The 23562-nt window shown below is 45.4% G+C and overlaps 1 pseudogene across 3 annotated transcripts; it reads right to left on the reverse strand.

Moving 5' to 3' along the window:
* Window positions 1–15619: 15619 nt before the first annotated feature.
* On the reverse strand, window positions 15620–18818 carry LOC104608778 (transcription factor MYC2 pseudogene; annotated as a pseudogene). Of its 3 annotated transcripts, none has more exons than XR_016077494.1 (3): window positions 16425–18818; window positions 16037–16267; window positions 15620–15921 (listed from the first exon to the last, which is right to left on the reverse strand). The product of XR_016077494.1 is annotated as a transcription factor MYC2 pseudogene, transcript variant X2 (transcript). The 3 variants fall into 3 exon arrangements; XR_016077495.1 differs by having other exon boundaries at window positions 16037–16264; window positions 16425–18803; XR_016077493.1 differs by lacking the exon at window positions 15620–15921 and having other exon boundaries at window positions 15987–16267; window positions 16425–18803.
* Between the last annotated feature and the right edge of the window lie 4744 nt (window positions 18819–23562).

Genomic DNA, 23562 nt, shown 5'->3' on the forward strand with positions numbered 1-23562 from the left:
ACCTACCCGGGCTTAAGCCTGCCTACACGAGCTTCTCCTCGGTCAAGTAGTCCGAGCAAAGAAAGCCTACCGACGCCCAAGCAGTGGGGAAGGGCCACCCCTCGGGGTTATGGACCACAAAGTAATCTCGCTTCCAAGCAGGAATCTTATTCGGCAGCTCGTACAAGAGCTTATAGCCGCGGCGGGGAGAGGTAATAAAAGTGCCTCTCCGGAGGAACCCCAGGAGTAGCGTTCTTTATACAAAGGATAGAGACAAAAATATCAAGGTCCAAAGGAAGGCAGTACTCGTAACACAGGGATATAGTCCCAACCATGTTTCGAATGGCATTGGGATGAAACTAGTCAATGGTGACGTTGAAGTGATTTAACACCTCCACTATCAAGGGGTGTAGGGGGAGACGCAAGCCAGCCTCGAGTTGTTCCTGAAAGACTAATATGTCATTGGAACCATGCTCCCAAGGGAAGTTGTCAGTAGGGAGGTTGTAAACCAGGTCCCCAGGGAGGTGAAAGTAGTGGATCAGAGACCTGAGTCTCTCCGCTGTCATTAAGGAAGGGCCAAAGGTATCAAGCTCCCTCCCCCTAGAAGTAGACGCCATGTCGACAGAGGCCTCCCAAGCCTCCGAGATCTGCTCCCAGGCTCCCCCCGAGCTCGAGGGAGCATCATCATCCTGGCTATCAACCCTGTGATAGGTATGGTACAGGTACCCAAACATGGTTAACAGTGATGAGGACTCACTAGAGCAGACGGAATGAAGCAGACTGGGGAACTCGGGTAGAATAGGTGAAGCGCGCGACCTCAGAATCCAAAGACAGCAAGATGGCATGGGAGAGAATAGGGCCCGAGGGGGGCCCCTACTTATAGTCTCCACCCTTTCAAATTGACGGCCCGGATCAAAGCAGATCTAACGGTCCGCAGGCGCCCTAACTGCACGCCTTCTAAAAACCGAAGGCGATTGGCGGCACGTCTTTCGTAATTAAGGAAGTCGTAGCCGCATGACGTTCAGAGTTAAAGGCCACCTCAGCACGTCTTCGGAATCCGAAAAGTCAGGAAAGTCAGAAAATCTCTTGATTCCCGCAAATGCATTTAAAGAGGGTAGTCAATCAAGTTTGAATTTCGGTCAAATCAGTCCATCGCACTTCATAAACTCCCCGCGCTAAGGCGGTACTCTTAGCTCGAGGAGTGGGGGGCAATTGATGAAGGATGATTTGACCCAACCTATGAAACGGTGACACATAGACGCCGACTTAGTATGAGCGACAGCCTAGCGTTGAAGCCCGGAGCGACCAAGTGACGGGCCCACGAAGCAGTCTACTACGTTACAGCTCACGAGGGGAGAAGTCCGCCGCGAGGCGAACTTCGGGTTCCCCGTGCTATCTTTAAAGAGATACTCCGAGGCAACTGTAAATTGCGAGGTAAGGTTATTAGCTCACCCAAGCTCCCTAGCAGACAAGTCATTCCGAGGACCAATTTCACTAAGGGTAATCCTAGAGTGTTCCAAGCTCGCCACGAGATAGTTCGCGAACGAGCCGCATTAGCGCCCTCCAGGAAGCTTCCAACTGACAAACCGTACCGGTCAGACTGCACCATATCCTCTACTGACGGTGCAGTCCCAGTCCTTTTGGCAGTCTGCGTCCACGTCTCTCGACAGGCAAAGGCGTGCCTGCCACTTTGGAAATGTCACTCACCCGGGCGAAGTGTGCACCACAACGGCCACCTGCGCAACCCAAGCAAGTAACGGCTGTGACAGGAGCCCAGTGGCGGTTATGCCCGACCTAACGTGAGTGTCCCTATAAAAGCCCCCAGGGCAGAAGGGAAACAGTTTCTTCTTGAATCTCTGACCTCTCAAACATGGTGGTAACGCGCTATCCTCACTCTTAGCCTTCGTCTCCTTTTGCTTTTTGCACACAATACTAACTTAAGCATCGGAGCGTTCCCGCTAGGAAACCCCTTGGGAGTTCTTCCTTTTTCCTCTCGTCTCAGGTACCTCTTAGGAGCCACGCGAGCGCCAGCTAGGAGTGACTGGATTGCGCTACATCAAGGTTCGAGCACATGTTTCTGGTGGTCGCAACCACCTCTCCTTACAATGCCATAGTAGGTTGGCCCATTACACATGTCATACGTGCGGTAGTATCCACCTACTACTTGGCAATGAAGTTCCCTACGGACTATGGAGTAAGGGTTGCGCGAGGTGATCAACTCAAATCTCGTAAATGCTACGTAGCTGCCCTCAAGGGGAAAACCAAACTAGCGGCTAACATCGAGCTTGAGCGACCCACGGAGTATGCCGATGAGCGAGCTCCACCAACAGAGGAGACGGTCCACGTCTCGGTCTCAACCGATGACCCATCTAAGACTCTCCAGATCGGCACTTCGATCGAGGAGCCACTTCGCTCTCAATTGGTAAGATTTTTATTACAAAATTTAAATACATTTGCTTGATCTACGGCAAAGATGCTCAGAATTGATTCCAATATTCTAACACAAAAATTAAATATCGATCCCTTAGTAAGGCCAATTAGACAGAAAAAGCGCAACCTCACCCCGAAACGCTGGAGGATAGTCAATGAAGAGGTCGGGAAGCTCTTAGCGGCAGACTTCATCAGGGAAGTCCATTACCCAAGTTGGGTAGCTAACCCAGTTTTGGTAAAAAAGGCCAATGGTAAATGGCGCATGTGCGTCGATTATACTGACCTGAATAGAGCCTACCCAAAAGACTGCTTCCCACTACCCAAGATTGACCGCCTAGTAGGCGCAACCTCAGGGCATGAGTTGCTGAGCTTTCTGAGTGCATACTCTCGTTACAACCAGATTAGGATGAACCCTGCTAATGAAGAAAAGACGACCTTTATAACTGAGCTCGGGTTGTATTGCTACAAGGTTATGCCCTTCGGACTAAAAAATGTCGGGGCAACCATTCAAAGACTTGTAAACAAAATTTTTGAGCTGTTAATCGACAATAAAGTTGAGTGTTATGTAGATGACATGGTCGTTAAGACCCAATTTTCAAAATTTTTATTAAACGATTTGCAAAGTGTTTTCGAAATTTTACGAAAGTATAATATGAAATTGAATCCCAACAAGTGTGTCTTCGGGGTCACCTCAGGTAAATTTTTGGGCTACATAGTCAACCGATGTGGCATCGAAGCCAACCCAGAAAAAATAAAGGCCATCTTAGATATGAGACCACCCCGCAAACTAAAAGTGGTTCAGAGGCTAAATGGTCGGATAGCCGCTCTGAGCCGTTTTATGTCCAAATCGGAAGATCGCTGCCTACCATTCTTTAAAGTTATAAAAAAGAGTAAAGACTTTGAGTGGACTGCAAAGTGTAAGCTCGCCTTCGACGAGCTAAAAAGATACTTAGCTAGTACCCTGGTTCTGACCCGACCCGAGGAAGGGGATATTTTAAAGTTGTACCTCTCCGTGAGTGACGAGGTGGTCAACTCGGTACTAATCAAAGAGGTAGATCGGGTCCAATGACCCATCTACTATGTTAGCAAAGTTTTGCAGGATCCTGAAACAAGGTACCAGGAGATCGAGAAACTGGCATATGCGCTAGTCATAGCAGCTCGCAAGCTTCGTCCGTATTTCCAAACCCACACCATCGTCGTCCTCACCAACAAGCCTCTAAGACGGATCCTGCTCAAGCCCGAGGTATCTGACAAATTGACAAAGTGGTCTGTCGAACTCAGTGAGTACGACATCCGATATGAACCTCGGACGGCAATTAAAGCCCAAGCCTTGGCCGATTTCATGGCAGAATGTACATTCAACACCACAACTCCCGAGCTGGCCAAGCTCGAGCACACGGTGGAAGCTTCAACTAGTGCGACACCAATCCCAGTTAGAGCTGGTCCGACTTGGGACGAGGAGCCCTGAATCCTCCATGTTGACGGCTCATCCAACAAACAAGGAAAAGGTGCGAGAATAATTTTGTACGGCCCAAGCAGGGTGAAGCTGGAATACGCACTCCGGTTCGGGTTCGCAGCATCGAACAATGAAGCAGAATACGAAGCATTGGTCGCCAGGCTCACTCTATCAAAAGAACTGAAGGCTAAGCACCTTATCATATGCAGCGACTCTCAGCTCGTGGTCAACCAAGTCAAGGGCGAGTATGAAGCCTGCAACCCCACCATGGTTGCTTATTTGGCCAAAGTTAGGGAGGTCCTGCGCGGTTTCATCTCTTATTTCATCAAGTAGATCCCGAGATCTGAGAACGCTGAGGCCGATGCCTTGTCCCAGTTAGCCAGCACAAGCAGCAACACCATGTGGACCATGTACATAGAGGACTTAGATCGGTCTAGCATTCTCAGGGGGGCAGGAGAGGCCGCTCATGTAGCACAAGCAGAGTCGAGCTGGATTGACCCACTCGTGAGTTATCTGCTTCATGGGACTCTCCCTGTAGAACGCAATAAGGCCCGAATGGTAGAGCGTCAGTTAGCTAAGTACGTCATTATAGATGGACACCTGTACAACAAATATTTTACGCTCCCCTACTTGTGCTGCTTGCGACCCTCAAGGGCCGAGCTCGTCCCCCGTGACACCCATGAAGGCTTATGCGGCGGACACTTGGGAGGTAGGGCTCTCGCCCAGAAAGTGTTACGACAAGATTACTACTAGCCTACGATGAAGGTAGACGCACTCGAGCTCGTCAAGAAGTGTGACAAGTTTAAGAGGCACGCCAACATCCACCACCGACCTACTGCCGATCTCAAATACCTCACCAGCCCATGGCCCTTCGCATAGTGGGGAATCGACATATTTGGCCCATTCCCGCCAGCGACAGGACGGAGGAGGTTTCTGGTCATAGCAGTGGACTATTTTACGAAGTGGGTGGAAGCGGAACCTCTAACAACAATCACAGCCCGCAACATACAATACTTCTTTTGGAAGAACATAGTGTGTCGCTTCGGGCTACCTCGGGTACTCATCTCCGACATGGGAATTCAGCAAAATTTCACCTCGGTGGCACACCCCCAGGCAAACGGGCAAGCGGAAGTCACCAACTGAGCCATACTCCATGGACTAAAAGGTCGCTTAGCTCGAGCCAAAGGATTGTGGGTAGACGAACTACCTAGTGTACTCTGGGCCTACCGGACAACCATTAAGACTACCACATGTGAGACTCCCTTCAACCTCACTTACGGCACAGAAGCAGTGATCCCTACAGAAATCGATGTGCCTATACTACGCTTGGAGGCGTATGACGAGGAGACAAATGATGACGACCTCCATACTAACCTAGACCTAGTGGAAGAAGTACGAGACCTGACATACATCCAGATTGCAGCTTACCAACAGAGAGTAACTCGGTACTATAACGCCCGAGTCAAGAAGCGATACTTCTGCATCGACGACCTAGTCCTCCAGAAGGTTATGGTACCTGAGCCCGATGTCGGTAAGCTTGGACCAAATTGGGAAGGTCCGTATCGAGTAAGACGGGTATATGGGGAAGCAAGTACCTCGAGTGTGGAACATCGGCAACCTAAGAATATACTACTTGTGATCACTAGCTGGAGAGAGGACTGTGAGTCACTCCCTGAAGCCCAAGGGCCATGATGCCGAGCTGATATAAGACCTCGGTACTATGATAAGTCCTAGTCGCCACTTCAGCATGGGCGGATAAGTCCCAGTCGCCTCTTCGGCATGGGTGGATAAATCCCAGTCGCCTCTTCGGCATGGGTGGATAAGTCCTAGTCGCCTCTTCGACATAGGCAAATCAGTCCTCACGCCCAAGGCATAGACAGTTCGGGTATAAACCCTACAATGTCTAGCCCACCTCGGCATATAACAACAGGTTGATCCCACTTGAGGTCAGGCTCGACGGCTCGGCTCTAAGGGACAACTGACACCTAAGCGAGTAGCCGTGAGCAAACAGGTTGGGTATATACCCTACAGTGTCCGCCCACCTCTGCCTACAATAATGATAAATTACCCCTACTTGGAGTCCAGCTCGTTAGCTCGACAGTTCGGGGTAACCAACACAAAATTTTTACTTCGGTTATCCCTACTCCTATTTGGTTTAGTTCGCCAGTTCGGGAGTTGTTTACGGTTAGTTTTTAAACAAGGATGTCAAAATGCTTATATTTCATTGATGTAAAGTTTTGAGTACAAGCAAAAAAAAAAAAAAAAAAACTTTCACTATGAACCGAGCTCGCAGGCTCGGGGTATACATCATAAAGGGTTAGGCTTCTAGTCATCTCGGGGCTCCTAACCCTTGTCGGAGGCTTCAGGATGGTTCATCTTCATCCAGCTCTCACCAGCACCAGTCTCCTCGACGTCATCAAGCAGGTCAATGTCATTTTCTGCTTCAAAGTTCGGATCTTTAGTAGCTTCGACAGCCATTTCCTTTGTGATCCTCGAGGTGATAATGGTACTAAGATCGAGCTGAGGGAACTCACGCCAAGTCAACCACCTACTAAGTTTGAAGCCTTCACGGTAGCTCATTGTCCCCACCTCGATCATCTCCTTCCGATACTCCGCCAGAGCCTTGTATTCCTCGATGGCCTTGACCTTGGCCTCCTCCACTGCTTGAAGGAGTACCTCAGTCCGCTCCTTTACGTGGACCTCGAGGTTCTCCACCTCCCTCTTCTACGTTGCCTTTTGATCCGTGAGCTCTTGCTTCTCAAACATCAACAGCGTGATCAGCTCTTTCTTAGCCCACTCATCCTTCTTCAGTTGGTTGTTTTCACTATGGGCTAAGTTAAGCTTGGTGTGAGCCTCGCGGGAAGACTCCTCAGCTGCAAGGGCCCGCTTCAAATTCACTTCGGGCTGATAAGTCAAGGCGTGGATAGCGGAGTTCACCTACCATGGGAAGAGAACAAGCGTCAGTACATGAGAAGCTAAGTACAAGATCGAAGAAGTTAAGTCAAAAAACCTACCACCATGCAGTGGGTAGCCGCTCATGCTATGAGCTGAGCGACCGGCAGTTCGGCCCAACTAGCAACCTCCTCGGTGTACACTACACTTTTACTCTTGAGAAGGTTGTATTTCGAAGTCAGAATGCTCCGAGCTGCGTCATCACTACCTGAAGAAGCGGTAGCTCCAGGGGCGGGCTTCGAAGACATCGCCTCCTCGGGCGCGCAGCACGGGGAGAGCTTCCTAGATTCCTCCTCGACCAAGTCAATCACGGGAGGTTGCTCGGCGGGCAATGGCTGCTCGGGCTCTAGAACGGCAGCCGACGGAGACTCAACGCGAGATCTTTTTGAAGCTCGCTTCTTCTTCCCCTTCTTCATACTCCCAATGAGTTCAGTCGTGGGTATGTCCATGATAGATGCAACCAAAGCAAACCATTAGAAATAATACCAAAATAAAACAAAGGAAATACAATAAATGGTGACCTACCAGGACTCAGACCGGCCTACACTAGCTTCTCCTCGGGCACATAGTCCACGAACTTCAAGCCGTGCTCCGCCCAAGTTCGGAGCGCCTCCCTTGTCTTCAGGTCCAACCTGACACCGGGGTCTTGGATGGCCACCCTCCAGTGGGTCGGGAAAGGTCACCCCTCAGTGTTGTGGACAACAAAGTAACGCCTTTTCTAGGCCGGGACCTTGTTCAGGAGCTCGTGCAAGATTTTGTAGCCCAGACGTGGTGACAGGTAGTAAGTTCGCCTGTGTTCGGGTAGAACACAGGACGAGTTCTTTTTTATGGAAAGAATGGAGGAAAAGATATCAAGGTTGAGAGGAAGGTTGTAGTCGTGGAAAAGGGAGATGGTTCCTACTATGTTACGATTGGAGTTCGAGTGCAGCTGGTCAATGGTAATATTGAAAAGTTTTATGACCTCGACTGTTAAGGGGTGAAGTGGAAAACGAAGACCAACTACGAGCTGTTCCTTAAAGATCACAATCTCGTCGTGACCATGCTCCCAAGGGAAGTTTCCTAGGGGAATATTGTAGACTAAATTGTTCGGAAGCCTATACCGGGCTACTAGGGATAGGAGCCTGTCCGCCATCATTGTCGACGGGCCAAAGTTATCTTGCTACCGACCTCGATGCTAGGTGGAAGCCAGATCACCTGAGGCCTCTCGCTCCCCCCGGGGTGACTCCACCTCGGGAGGATCACGGACCGCATCCTAACCCGAAGTAACTTCTTTGGTAGGACGATCTATGGCCTAAGCCGAGGTACCCACCTCGTCCAGCGGATTCACCGCTCCCATCTAAGAGACTATCAAAACTGAAACTAGACATAATGGAAGACGCGGAATAAAAAAGGAGAGCTAGGGAAGACTCATCAAAGGGAAACCGAACTGAAGAAAGGAAGACGACCTTGGGAAGACACCGAACTAAAGGGCTTGAGCGCGACCTCAGAATGTGAATTATCAAACTTGTGGCGAAGAAAATGAGTCCCTTGCCCCCTATTTATAGCCAATGTATCCGGGAATCAACGGTCGAGATCGTCATGATCCAATGGCTCCTAGGAAAACCAGTTGCACGACCCCCGAGGTTGAAATCAGTTTAGCGCGCGTTTTGACATCCGCGGAGTTTATAAAACGGCTTGACGTCCGCGCGTACACCTAACGTGACCTAGGTTGTTCCTGGTTGAGCCAAGCGGCCGAGCTGGTTCGACCAATGATTCACCCGTCAGACCGCCTAGACCTCGTGCCAAATCTACATGTACTCGTCATTAACTCCCCGCATCAGGTTGAGACCCCTGGCTCAGGGAGTGGGGGCCATTGATGAAGGGTGATTTGGCCCTGACCTAGTGAAGAGGGGACACGTGGGCACGACCTGACAAAGAGGAGACAACTCAACCTGGCAAACATAGTTCGCGACAATTGAGCTCGGTGCAAGGCCACCTCGGCATAAAGCTCACCTCGATGCAAGGCCACCTTAGCATAAGTCTCACCTCGGTATAAGGTTCACCTCAACATCGAGGCACCTCGGTGTTCAAGACAGTTCGGAACGAAAAGACCGAAGTATCAGTTCGAAACCAATAACACGAATCGCCATGTAACTGACTCTCGCGTAACCAACTCTGGATGTCTCTCCAACGGATCCCGAATCTCTCGAGATCATGATGAGCTAACAGATCCCGACTTTTCTAGGATCATGATGAGGACTTATCCTAACTCCGCCAGAATCGGAAGTGGAATGAGATAAGCCTTACCTGTATATTGGTCCTTCGGAAGCAGAGCGAACTCTAACTCCACATCCCGGATATCCCGGAGCTCTTTCATGATCTTCACGACTACTTCAAGTATATAAAGGCACCAACTCTAATGGCTTAAGGTATGCGCGATTTTTCTGCTCTCTAGCTCTCTAAGCTTTCTAAGCTCTCAATTCAGCTCGCATCAGATTATTGATTTAAGCATCGGAGCGACCTCACCAGGTTAGCCACCCTGGGTTCTCTGATCTTGTCTTGCAGATTCACCTATCACGTCGTCTGACTAGAAGCCAGATCATCCTCCAGCAGGGAGCAATCAGATCGCGCCACATCAGTAAAAGTAATAATAATAATAATAACAACAACAACAACAACAACAACAACAATAATAATAATAATAATAATAATAATAATAATAATAATAATAAAGCCTGTGCATCGCAAGGTCCCCGCTACTATGATAATAAAGAGGGAGAGTGCGGCATGGGTAGATTTGATTAGTTTGGTTTTCAGGTTTTCACCCCATTAACTTGGCCTTCATTTTCTCAATAATAAAATTCCAAGATGAATTTTTTTTTCTAGTATCCAGCAAATTGCCACCCAAATAGGGGTTGGTTTGTTTCATCTCAACTACACCCAGGTCATTCATAATTGCTTCTCTCGCTCTGCAAATGATTTGAGTGTAAATTCTGACCTATTTTTGCTTCAAATTTTAGATTATTTTGTTTGATTGAATTACAAATAAAGTAAATTAAAACATCAAGTAGAACAAAGCAAAATTCAAAACAAAATTAAACAAAAATTTACATTTTTTACATTTGTACTGGTGCAAATAAATTTATACAAAAAAAAGACTTAGCAAAGTTAATAACCTGGCCTGACCACCATGTAGAACTGCTGTAAGACCGAATTAAGATGCAATACTTCATTGATATTTTCTTCACTAAAGATTAATAAACCGTGATAAAAATAAAATAAAAAGTAAGTGGTTCAAACAAACCTGGTCCCTACCAAATCTGGAACCTCGAAGCTGGCCCGTAGTAATAGAATTGTTCAGCATGCGGGATCGATAGAAACTCCTTCTAAATAAAAGAAAAGATATAGAGAAAGTGAGCATCCTTATTCCTCCTTGCCGCATTCCCTTACTGTGTCTAAAATCGTACCTAGAAAAGAATCTGCATTGTTTTCGGAGAATATAATCGTGGAACAATGTGCAAAGATCATCTGAGAATCCGAGCAACTTGCAGCAATGGATAAGGAATGCCAATCGACCCATCATATTCTTTAGAGAGATTGATCATAACAAACTTTGGAAGTAGTCTTGTTAGAGTTCGGCTTCAGTCAGTGCAACGTTTGTTCGAACAACTTTTACAGTCTTGTATTAGGAATATCTCTGTATTTATATATTTTATTTTATGGAGAGATATTCTCAATTCAAGATTGTAAAAGACTGTTTGAACGGTTTGAATACAAGGTTGCTCTGATCGGAGTCGAGCTCGAGATGGGATTCAGTACTCACAAAATCGTGCTCACACCTAATCACAGCCACCCACAATTGTGCATTGGGAGAGTATCTTCCCATCCCATGAATAAAAATATATCAACATGGAGATATTCCCAATACACGGGTGCAAGTGGTTGTGAGGACAGTGTACACCATTAGGTGAGGACTGAATCCAAGTTCCAAAGAGCCATGCTATGATTGCCAATTGGAGGCTAGAGCATCAGTGCAGCCAGTACAGATCGCCAAAACCAACAATTTTGCAATTTGCAAAGAATTGGATTCTGGTCGCTTTAGTAGATGGTAAATGTTTAGCCATTGCTTTAGGTTACTAGTCAAACCAAGAGTCCTAGGTCCATTATAAGAAATGTGTATATTTTAATGATATATATTAAAAAACAATATAATTAATATAGGAGGATGTATAGATATCACATAATTTCATAAATAATACATCAATCAAGAATCTAAAATGCAAAATATATGCATTCATATACATGCAGGACCCCAATCCAACCCAAGATACACCCTCAAAGAGGTGTACCTTTGTATGATTTATCAATACTAATGTAGTGACATATGCTATGCAGCATTATTAAGGGGTAAAAACATAAGTTGACATTGATAATCAATTTTAACTTTTATGACATTTATCATAAAAATTTCTTTTATGACCTACACTAAAATCAAGGCAAGCATCTGCTATATAATAATACTATTTGAGACTTGTGCAACACATGGGTTTTGTTAAATGAAATTGAAGCCGAAGGTGCCCATGAAATTAAAGTAAAAGTACAGAGATGAACATGGGTCAAAGCGATCCTAATACTCCTAATTGATGGTGGCTCAATTAATATAAGCATACTCCATTAATGAACCAAAAATAAAATAAAAGATCTTGGGTTTGGGTTTTAATAGTCCATTAACAATTTTTAACGTTGCACGTGCCGAACCCGACCTACACCGCAAGCCTAGTAATATATGTTTTGGCTTGGGATAGGGACAAGATTGCCCATGTCAAATTATAAAACTAAAATTTTTATAAATTATTTTTTTTTAGTTTTAATAAAAAATTGTTATCTACATATTAATATATTATACCATGTATCTATATAAAATTTATTATCTAAATACTATATATAATATTTACGATATATGCATTTAACTTCTAGGTCAAGCTTATGAGTTATGGGCCCAACCCACATTATGTGTAGTGGACTTAATGTGAATCTAAGCTGAGCCGAAACTGGTAGAAAATAGTTGACTAAACCTTAGAATTTGTGGGCTTGATCTGAGCCCAAGCCAATGTTGATCTGAAATGATCATTCGTAAATAAAGTGTGTCATTCAATTCTAAAGAAAAACAAAAAGTAAAAAAAAAAAAAAAGTATTCAATGAAGTTTAAGCAATTTGATGGAGTAATTGGGAGGAGAGAGAATTAATGGAATGAGTTATTGGAGAAGAGAGAGTTAATGGTAAGTTAATGAAGAAAGATAAAAATCTTAAAGATTATTGGCTACTTAAGTTATTTTTTAAAAATGACAAAATAGATAATGGGTGAGGGAAAAAGGAAATGTCTTTCACATAGCAGGATCAGTTTTAATATAATGGTATAAATAGAATTTTCCCGCTCCCCAATGTTTCTTTCATCCAATCATATCATGAAGCAAACTAAGCGGCTGATTGGTTAGCACATAATGTCTTTTCTGGTGGTATTGTTGTTGCTGATTTTCTTCCTTGGGATCTTAGGTATATGTGCTTTTGTGATTTTGTGGGGACATGCTATCATAGCACCTTTTGGCTTACCAGAAAAAGATATAAATAGATTTTATAATAAAGAGGCATAAGGAAAGGATTGAATGTTTACCAAATGAACAATGGTGTGCCAAACAAATAGAGCCCTTTATAGATGACTCCTACACTATCAAATACTAAATTTTGTTTCTCACTAAACTTGAATCATGCAAATCCAAGTTAAATAGTGAAATAGATCTATTCACTAAGGTGATGTCTAGAAGCAACCCCCCCCGCCCCCTTGTGGGGGTTTATTTTGTTGTGAATGTTAACTAAAGCATCAATCTGTTAAGCCAGTGTTTGGAACCAATGTTGTTTTTTCTTGAGAAACAATGCCAGCCATATATAGGAATGGAAATTTTCCCCATCCCTGACAAGGACCCAACCCGATGGGGTCGGGGATGGGGATTGTTTTGGCAGGGCAGGGACATGAACGGGGATTAATAGGAATCCCCGATCGATGTCGGGGTCGGGGATGGTGGTTGAGCTCCCCACCCTGCCCTGACCCTGATTATTTATAATTTAAAATTTTTATATATTGTAAGTAAATTTATTTTTCGAAAAAATACTATTATCAAAAAAAATCAGGGATTTGGGTCCCATCGGGGATCGGGGATCGGGGATGGAGGACAAATTTTATCCCCGACAGGGATCGGAGACAGGGATGGGATTAATTTTAGAATCGGGGTCGGGGAATATGATCCCCGCCCCATTTCCATTCCTAATCAATAGCATTTTTGCAGACCATGCTAGCTGTTTGGTTATATGTTTTTCTAAAAATGTTTTATTAGACCACACCTTGGAAATTGAGAAAGGTTAGTATGAGAAAATGTCATTTTTGGCTAGTGCTTGAAACTGATGTTGTTTTTTTGAAAAATGGTGTCACAACAGCACCATGTCTCATATCCATTTTTCATATCAGTATGAAATTCTCGATTAGTACCATGTGCTTTGGGCCAGTGCCATTTTGGTCCCCAAACTTTAAAGAATGACAATTCAGTACCCAAACTATCAAAACATGTCAATCCAACACCTGTCATTAACTAACCGTTAACCAGCCGTTAAGTGGTATTTGAAAAGACAAAAATGTCATTTGAGTGTCATCTAATTTTTCTTTATCAACCATCCAAACATTGACAAAAATGAACAGTCCCAAATCCTTGCTTCTATTCAAGAAAATTGGGGTCACATCTTAGTGGACATTCTAGTGACCCCAATTTTCTTGAATAGAAAGGGGCAAGAATTTAGGACTGTTGATAGTAACATCCTTTTTGTTGTGTCCTCCCTTTTTTTAATAGTATCCTGATGTGGCATTGAAAAATGCCTATGTGGCAGAAACCACCAACAGTTGCAAATAAAAAAAAAGAAATGTTTTCATGGCTTGGTATTTGCTCGTTTTTTTACTGTTGATAGCATCAGTATGCTGATGTGGCATTTAAAACGTCTATGTGGCGGCAATTGGCAACAATCCCAAACAAAAAAGAAAAAAAATATATTTTATGAAAATAAACGATATACCAATATAGCACCATATTCTAAAAAATACCTATTGGTTTTAAATATGGCTTAAATCATCATACTTAGAAATTCAGATCCGCTTCTAAAGTTGTCATATTTAGAAATGGAGGGATGCAACTTGCAAGAGGGGATGATAAGTTTCTTTTTCTTTTTATTTCCGATAGAAGACAGAAGCAGGGCCAGTGGAACATCAAGAATAGTAAACCAAATGCCAAAGGCAGGCGCATGAATTGCCTTTAACTCGCAGGGATTGTTGGCCAGTCCAATAAATTATATTTCTATCTCCGGATGATCCATCAATTGATGGGCCCGTATTTTCATAAACCGACCAAATCCTCCTCACCTACCTCGTCACCTCTGGAGCTCGTTTTATGCCGAGTCCCGACGATCCGGCTCTCACAAAAGGATTGAATGGATGTAATAGAGAAGCAGTCTCGGGGGAACGTCCTTTTCTTTCTGGTAGATAGATAGTAAGAACCATTACCAATTTAATAGAGCACAACAATAACGAACCAAATACCACACAGCCATGTTTGTGCATGAATTGCCTTTAAACTGGTGGGAATTGCTTGCCACACCCTTCTATTGACCTATACTAAGATGACCAATCCATTGCCAAACACGATGGCTGCATTTAGTTATTGAAGTTGGGGAAATTGTCCTTAGGGCCCGTTCATTTTTGAGATTTTGAGGGGGGAAAATATTGGTTAATGAGATTTAGTTCCCTATGTCCTTTTTTTAAGATTTATGTTTAGTTCATCGAAAATTTTATTTTTCCTAAATACCACTTACTTGGATAACTGATATCCATTCCCATAAGTACTCAGGTTACAAAGGTTACAAAGTAGAAAAATTACAACAAGTGTGTCTCCCTACCAAATTAGTCCAAATCAACTACGCAAAACCCTCAATGGGTATAGAGAAAACAAGAACCATGGTGGCATAATTGAAAATGTAAAAGCAGGAAAAGCCCAAGATCGCCTCCTGTTACAAAACTCTCCCTAATGCTCCACCTTTCAAACATTCAAAGAATGGGCCCCATAGAAAGCCAAAAGTGCACAAAAGAAGTAACTTGTAACTGTAACTTGTAGGGATGTAAAATGTGCAACAAAACCACCATCCATGTCGTTATAAAAGCTAAAACATTTTGAGCTTGAATGTCGCCAGAGAGAACTGCAACCGATGCAAATTTAAGAAACGCCAAAAAGGTCAACTAAATGCCTCCAACAGAGATGAAGCCAGCAAGTGTGTCTCCCTACTAAATGAGTCCGGATCAACTACACAAAACCCTCAAAGGGTATAGAGAATGCAAGTATCATGGCACCCAATCCATGGCATAATTGAAAACATAAAAGCGAGAGAGGCCCAAGATCACCTCCTATTACAAAACTCTCCCTAACGCTCCACCTTCAAAACATTCAACGAATGGACCCCATAGAAAGTCAAAAGTGCACAACAGTTATAACTTGTAACGGTAAGGACGTAAAATGTGCAAAAAAACTACCCATCCATGTTGTTATAGAAGCCGAAACATTTGGAGCTTGATCGTTGCCAAAGAGAATTCGAAGATTGCCGGAAAAAGGTTTGCCAGGAACGATAACATCGTTACAAAATAAATGGGTACCCATGGCAAACCCCAAAGGCACACCACACACAAATTCGACCAAGGCCCAACAGAAATAAGAAAAAGAGCAGAGGAAAAACGAAGATTAAAAGCACTTACCCAGGTAAGTATTTATTATGAAATAAGTCTATTTACCTTACCCAAAGGAACCTTAATGAAATCCTTCAAGGACTTCCTCACATCCCAATTTCCATAATGTTCTCAATCTCAGAAACCAATCCTGTGTTAGAATACATATGCCAAGTTCTGCCTGCATTTCACATACCAAAAACAAAAAGATAAAACCAAACCAACCAGACTAAACCTTCAATCCTTTGTTTTTTGGCTCCTCTTCCAACATCACAGAGGAACCATCATCTATGTTGGAGGTTCTTCTCTGAGCTCTCTGAAAAGTGGAAACAAGACGACATGACTCAGCAATGGGGGCTGGTTTGTATGTAGGCCTTGGGATTTTATGCAAAGAAATAATCAGTTAATAGGACAATGTATGTACTTCTTACCTAAATTTCTGGATTGGTTGAAAATTCAACCAGAAATACATAGCTAGAGAGATACAAAGAGAGCCAAATAGTTTGAAGTTGAAAACGGAGAAGGCCATTTGTGTCACCATTTTTACTCGGATGGAGGTATTACTCAGTCCATCCTCTTTATCTCGATCTAATCCTTTCTCCTCTTCTTCGCAGGTCAGGCTTCAGCGCCAGCCATTGGATGGATTCTCCTCCTCCATCCTTCTTCAAATTCAGTGCAGAAATTGTCAAAGTTCGATCATAAAATAAAAGCTACTAAGCAATTAAGCTACTTCATATTTTACATAGAGCTATGCCCGGTGGGATTATTTCAAAATGCTCCTCCAACCTACACCTCTGCCAATTTCATGGAAATACAAACCTGAGGTCAGAGTAGTTGAATCATTTATCGGCAACTTTGGAAGAAAGAGCAATCCTGAGCTGCTCCTGAGTGTAAACTCGACTTGACATCTTAACGGTGGCCTGTTGGATCATCAAATCCTTCACCACCGACACACTCGCATAGTGTACATCCAGGTCGAGGTCCTTAAGAGCAGACATCAGCCTTGCTGCTGGATGGTTCTTCTTGTTGCATTGGATGCGAACCATTGCCTCCCACCCAAGAATCTTCACATCAATTTCCATCTCCAATGCCTTGTTTCCTTGCTGGCTCGAAATTTTCCCATCTCTATCTTTATCAGGTTGGGGAGAAGGTCCCGGATATATCCGGGATGTAAGGTCCTTTTTCAGACAATCTACTTGGGTCTGCAGTGCCTCCTTATCAGATTCAGCTGCTTGCAGCTTCGCTCTAAGCTCATTGATGTAGGAAATTGCATCGCCAAGGAGGGAAGCTTTGTCCATCTTGGAAACATTTGGTACCACAGCTCGAAGAGAGTAGAACCTTTGATTCAGCTTCTCCCGCCTCTGTCGCTCTGCTTCCACATGGTTCAGAGGCTCTTCTCGGCCATTTGCGGGTTTCCTCCCCCTCTTCCGAGGCTTCTTTTCTGGCTCTCCTACTCTACTGCTCTCAACCTCTCGAACCGAAGCTTCAAGATCGGATTGATCGGAGTCTAAATTTTCACCGCTGGATTTCATCACGCAGGCGGAAGGAACGACTGCACCAGACGTGAAGGATAGCATTCCTTCCTCTCCCCTTGATGAGGCAGAACACTTCTTCTTCTTGTCATCTGCCACAAATTGTTGTGAATGATTCGAGAACAGAGCCCCATTTGCACTGCTCATGTTTCCCCTGCTCCCCCCAAAATTCATAAGTTCACCGGATTCGGGCTTACAGGATTGAGTAACTCCTTTCTTTGTAGTGCTTCCTTCTAACCCGAAGTCAGAGAAATTTATCTCTCTAGTGAAGAAACCCTGTGTCTGCTGCTGTTGATGGTGGCTTTGGTGCTTGGTTTGGAGTGAAATCGTGCTAGGGTTTTCGGTTAGATTACTTGTGCTTTGATTCTCGATCTGAATTGGCTTCGAAATCTCCTGATTAGGAGGAGCAACAGCTGAAGCAGCTGGAGCTGCATTCACAGACTCCTTAATGTCGAGCATCGACGGATCCGAGATCCAGAGCGACGACGGATCGTTCTCGCCCTGATCCGTCTGCGTCGTCGACCAAGGACCACTCTCAGGATTATTGAAATTAAATAAAACCTTAACCTTATTCATCAGATCCGAGCTCTGGAATATCAACTCCGTCGAGCCCAATTCAAGGACACCGTTGGCCGATGGTATACACACCATAGTCTGCAAACCGAAAATCTGTCCTTGTCTCGCCCGCTCGCAGGACGAGCTTGCAAGCCTCTCACTTCCGGCAAGCCACAGGGGAGACGAAGCAAAGAAGGCTTGACCGGGAAGCCCGGCACCGTTGATAAACGACTGCGTCATCGACACAAGAAAGAACCATTCGGTATCGGTAACCTCTTCATCCACCGTATCGTCGGCAGAAGGCGGGGCACCGGAAATCAAAGAATTGAGCTCCCTGAGTACCTTTTTCCGGTGCTCCTGCTCCGCCGGAGAAACCGTCACCTTCCTCTTCATCTTATCCTCTTCACCCTTGTAGTACCCATCGCCCCATCCGAGCAGAGAAGCACCAGAAATGTCAACAGATGATTGCCAGAATATCGCGTACGTCCAGCTCTCACGAGCACCTTCGATTAGGGTTTGAAGCCGCTGCTGCAGCGTCTCTTGATTGAAGAACATCGACGGTTGAGATTGGTGCGTGGCTCTCGAAGGGTCAGTTGCAGTAGTAGTCGTGGAAGCAGACGCCGAAGGCGCCCACGAAAACTGAGAGAGATCAGAAGCCATAAATGCTTCCATCATCGACGCGTTGTCGTCCGTCCATAGATTCATCGTCGGTAACCGGTAATCCGTCATTCCACAAACCGAAAAACAATATTGCTTCGAGCTTCCTAAACTTTCTCCTTTTCCCACCTCTCTCTATCTCTATAACTAGTCAGCGGTTAAGGAGTAACGGAAGTGAAAGGAGGTGGTGAGAGATAACATTTGCGCCATATCGGAAAACCGCATTTCAAAATTTTTGGTGGTATTCCGGGGAGAAGGGATTGAATGGGGAAGGAAAACATGCTTGACTGGCTTGGCTTTGGCTACTCAAGCGGGGAGGAGAGAGGGGGCGGGCGCTGGGCTAAAGGGATGGAGATGGATGTGGAAGGTGGGAGTCGAGAGTCGGGAGTCGGGAGGGAGAAGCGACTACTCGATATGTCGGCGAGGACTTTTGTAGAATTTGGATTCGGGATGAATTTTTAGGACATCTGAACTGAATTTTAATACTGGGGATGTTAAATAGTAATATCTTTAGGTCACACTTGAGAGTGATAAAAAAACCATCGGTTTCTTCGAAGCATCGCCGATTAAATCGGAACTCGGAATGAAACCGGAGTACCCAACCAGCCACGTGGGGTTCGTTATTATCTTTTTACTCTTTTTCGGGAATTTATTACCATTTTATTTCATCTCGCATATAGAGATGGAAAAGCTATTGTGTTTCTTTACGTACGAGAGTTAAGCTAGGGTGTGGCTACTCGATGACGCAGGCTTGTTTTTTATGAAGATCGGACGGTTGACATTATTTTTTGTTTTTCCATAGAGGACAGTAACTTGGAAGTGAAGCAGAGCAAAATACGTAGAGAAAGAGAAAGAGTTTCAATGAGATGAACTCGTTGATTGATGAATCAATTTGCCTTTCGGACTTAAAAAAAAAGGGGGTAATAGCATATAAGAGCAACTTTTGGGGTTTAATATCAATTAAAGTAATATTTAAAAAAAAATTAAAAATACGTTAATTTTTAAAAATAATATGAATAAAGGGCAAAAACAATATCATCTTCTTCTTGCCATTTGTTCATCAACACCCCGGCGTGCCACCGTTCTTTGTTGCCCACCGCCGCCGCCTCCAGCAATGTTGTCGGAGGTGGCCGGAGGCAAAGGAGGCGACGGCGCGCTGGTGGTCATTCTTCTACCTAGCGCCGCCACCGCCACCTCTGTCTCCACCCACCTCCAGCAACGTTGTCGAAGGCGAAGGTGGAGGTGGTGGCATTGGGTAGAGCAATGATCACCAGCGCTACCGCCGCTACCTCTGCCTCCGATCACCTCTAGCAATGTTGTCAAAAGCGGTCGACGATTGCGGGTAGTGGCAAGTAGCAGCGGACGGCGGTGGCGGGTGATGGCAAGCAGCGGCTGATGGCGATGCTGGTGAACAAATGGCAAGAAGAAGATGATGAACAGTGTTTTTGCCCTTTATTGATATTATTTTTAAAAAGTTAACCTATTTTTGAAATTTTTTTAAAAATATTACCTTTATTGATATTGATGAAGCACGATTTGGATGCTCCTAGCTGGAGGATGATCTGGAACTTGGCTACGGGGCGAGCTGGTTTGGTCTACAAAACAGTGAAGCTCAAAGAATCCGGGGTGGCTAACCTGACGAGGTCGCTCCGATACTTAAGTTAGTATTGCGAGCTGAAAAGTTGAATGATAAGTGTACTAGTGAGCAAATAATCACGCGTACCTCCTCGTGTCATTGGGGCTGGTGCCTTTATATAGGCTTTGTTTGGCGTGGGCTTCACACACCGCATCCGAGATTTCTAGGAGGTCACCTAACCGGTTCGAGATCCGCGGAGGTAACCGCCATGCACGTTGACCATCCTTCGGAATACTCGATACGTGGGCCAACTTTCGAGAGACTTGGGAGTGTTGGGATATGCATACCGAATTTGTCGGCGAGCACAACTCGCAGGTCGCCTCCTAGACGTCGGTTAGATTGGTAAGCCCTCGAGGGAGGTCGCTCCTTGCGACGAGGTCACATCGGCCAGTGACGAGGTGCTAAAGGTTAGCCCTAGACGAGGTGCTCCTAGCCGACCTAAGTTGTGCTCGAAGTCACTAGGTCGAAGTGAAGATGAACCGCGGTCTAGGACTCCAAATCATCGCTTAGGTGGTGCCCATGTGTCGTCTAGCTGTTCCAAAATGTCATGTGTCATGATGTGACTGGAGGGCCAAATCTGCCCTCATCAATTGCCCCCCACTCCCAAGCTGAGGGCAGCTCGGCGAAGGGATTAGATCGTTCCTTTTGGCCCGAAATGACAGTTTGATGAGCTTGTAGTCGTAAGCGTCAGTCCAATTTGCTTCTTAGGTTGGAAGAGTTCGAGCGTTTGCAGCCTTATGCATGACCTATCGTCTTGATTTTCGGGGCACGAGAGCGAATTCATCTGCTCAAGGAGAGGTGGAGCAGGTACCCCAAAGACATCTACCTTATTAGGGATGTGACCATCAAGGAGTTCTGCAATCCGGTTAAGTACCTCAAGAGCAAAGCTCATCATGCCATCCTCAAGAAGGGGTTCTAATTGTGTGATTGCTTTATTAGGTCGCTCCACCTAGGTAGACTTCAACACAGTGTCACTCGAACTAGTTTTCAAAAGAGTAGCCAGTGAGTTCGACGCAGAGCCTGAAACCGAAGTGAAGAGATCGACCAAGTTTGCATCCGTCATGGTGCTGAGAGCGAAGTAGTATTTCCTTTGTTTTCTTTCTCATGTTGAATGCGAACTACTTTTTATTTCGCCCATGCAAAAGAGGCGACTGGGTCTTATGTGGTGTCGAGGTCTTTTATCAACTTGGCACCCTAGTCCTTAGGCTCTGGGAGTGACTCACAGTCCACTCTCCTTATCCTTGATTTTGCCCATGCTGAAGAGGCAACTGGGTCTCATGTGGTCCCGAGGTCTTTTATCAACTCGACACCTTAGCCCTTAGGCTCTGGCACAGACTCACGGTCCACTCTCCTTATCCTTGATTTTGCCCATGTCGAAGAGGCAATTGGGTCTCATGTGGTGCCAAGGTCTTTTGTCAACTCGGCACCTTAGCCCTTAGGCTCTAGAAGAGACATGCGGTCCACTCTCCTTATCCTTGATTTTTCCCATGCCAAAGAAACAACTAGGTCTCATGTGGTGCCAAGGTCTTTTATCAGCTCGGCACTTTAGCCCTTAAGCTCTAGGAGCGATTCGCGGTCCACTCTCCTTAATATTATTTAGTCGATGTGTGGCCTGACCAATTCGCTTAAGCGGGTGGTCATTTTGTTGTACTCTTAGATGTGGCTACTTCTACATCGTCACTTAAGATTGGCTTCCTTGGGAAGGTGCTTGCAAGATCATGACATCCTGCTCCTGGAACCACTGATTGTCTCCTTCTATTGGAGTCATGGGAGGCTCACCCTGAGGAGGCATCTCTGCTGTCTGCGGGTCACCTACTCTCACGGGAACCATAAGGGACTCAACCTATGAGGGCAGTTCCACTTTCAGCTCGCTTCCAACTCTCAGGGGGGGCATAAAAGCTCGATCTGTAGTGAGGCTTCACAATTCAAGCAGGAGGTAGTCCGGGTCAGATCGCTGAGGCTCGCTTGGGCTAGTTATTCGTTTCTATTATGTTTGTAGGTTTTGTCATTACTTTCGACATTAGATGATAAGTTGATGCCACGGTTGCACTGCATCAGCCCTCAGAGACGTTGGTCGTCAACTCCTACGAGAAGCCACAAGGAGCTCGACCTGTGGGAGCAGCTCGACTAGCTGTAGGTTGCCAACTCGCACAGGAGACTTGAAAGGCTCAACCAGCAAGGGCATCCGCACAGTCTATAGGCCGCTAATTCCCGCGAGAGCCACGAAGGGTTCAACCTGTAGGGGAGACCTCGCGAAGAAGGCTAGCGAGGCTCATCCGGACTGAAATGAAGTTGGCAGAGCTGCTTAATCGGTTGGCCATCAACTCCTGCGGGAACCATGGATGGCTCGACCTGTAGGGGTGGCCTTACTCCGAGTTGCTTGTCGCCAGACTACTGGTTATTGGGGTTATTCTGCTGTTGATTGCTCGAATGCACCGAGTTTCTTGATTGTCATGGAGGAGGGTTCTCATGTTCTTGCCCCCCAGTAATTGATTCTTTGTTCTTGATGTTGGTGCTTTTAGAAGGTGAGAACTTAGCTTCTTGTAGCGTTTCCCGCAGACGGCATCAATTGATGAAGCACAATTTGGATGCTCCTAGTTGGAGGATGATCTGGAACTTGGCTGCGTGGCGAGCTGGTTCGGTATGCAAAACAATGAAGCTCAGAGAACCCGAGGTGGCTAACCCGATGAGGTCGCTCCGATGCTTAAGTTAGTATTGCGAGCTGAAAAGTTGAATGATAAGTGTACTAGTGAGCAAGTAATAGCGCGTACCTCCTCATGTCATTGGGGTTGGTGCCTTTATATAGGCTTTGTTTGGCATGGGCTTCACGCACCGCATGTAAGATTTCTGGGAGGTTGCCTAACCGGTTCGAGATCCGCAGAGGTAATCGCCACGCACGTTGACCATCCTCCAGGACACTTGGTACGTGGGCCAACTTTCAAGAGACTTGGGAGTGTTGGGATATGCATACCGAATTTTTCGGCAAGCACAACTCGCAAGTCACCTCCTGGACCTCAGTCAGGTCGGCAAGCCCTTGAGGGAGGTCGCTCCTTGCGTCGAGGTCACATTGGCCAGTGATGAGGTGCTAAAGGTCAGCCCTAGACGAGCTGTGGCCTAAGTTGTTGTCGAAGTCACTAGGTCGAAGTGAAGACAAACCGTGATCTGGGACTCCAAATCATCGCTTAGGTGGTGACCATGTGTCATCCAGATGTTCTAAGATGCCATGTGTCACAATGTGACTGGAGGGCCAAATCTGCCCTCATCAGATATTAAACCCCAAAAGTTGCCCTTATATGCTATTATCCCCCCAAAAAAATCTTGAATTTAAAAAGATATGGGTAAAATACAAAAACCTCCCCTAATGTTTCTAACAATCATAAAAACCTCCCCTCGAGTATCACTTTAACAAAAACATCCCCTGAACTTTTGAAAAACTCAACATAAACCTCCCCTTCGTCAATATCCCAGACGGAAAAAGTTTGTTTGATACATTAATTTTCATAAATGCCCATTTTACCCTTTTTGTATATGATGTCACATAAAATGAAGTAAACTTTAAATTGAGTAACCCATTTGC

This window comes from Nelumbo nucifera, chromosome 6, assembly GCF_055504915.1.
Source record: "Nelumbo nucifera cultivar China Antique chromosome 6, China Antique-T2T, whole genome shotgun sequence".
Classification (NCBI taxonomy): Eukaryota; Viridiplantae; Streptophyta; class Magnoliopsida; order Proteales; family Nelumbonaceae; genus Nelumbo; species Nelumbo nucifera.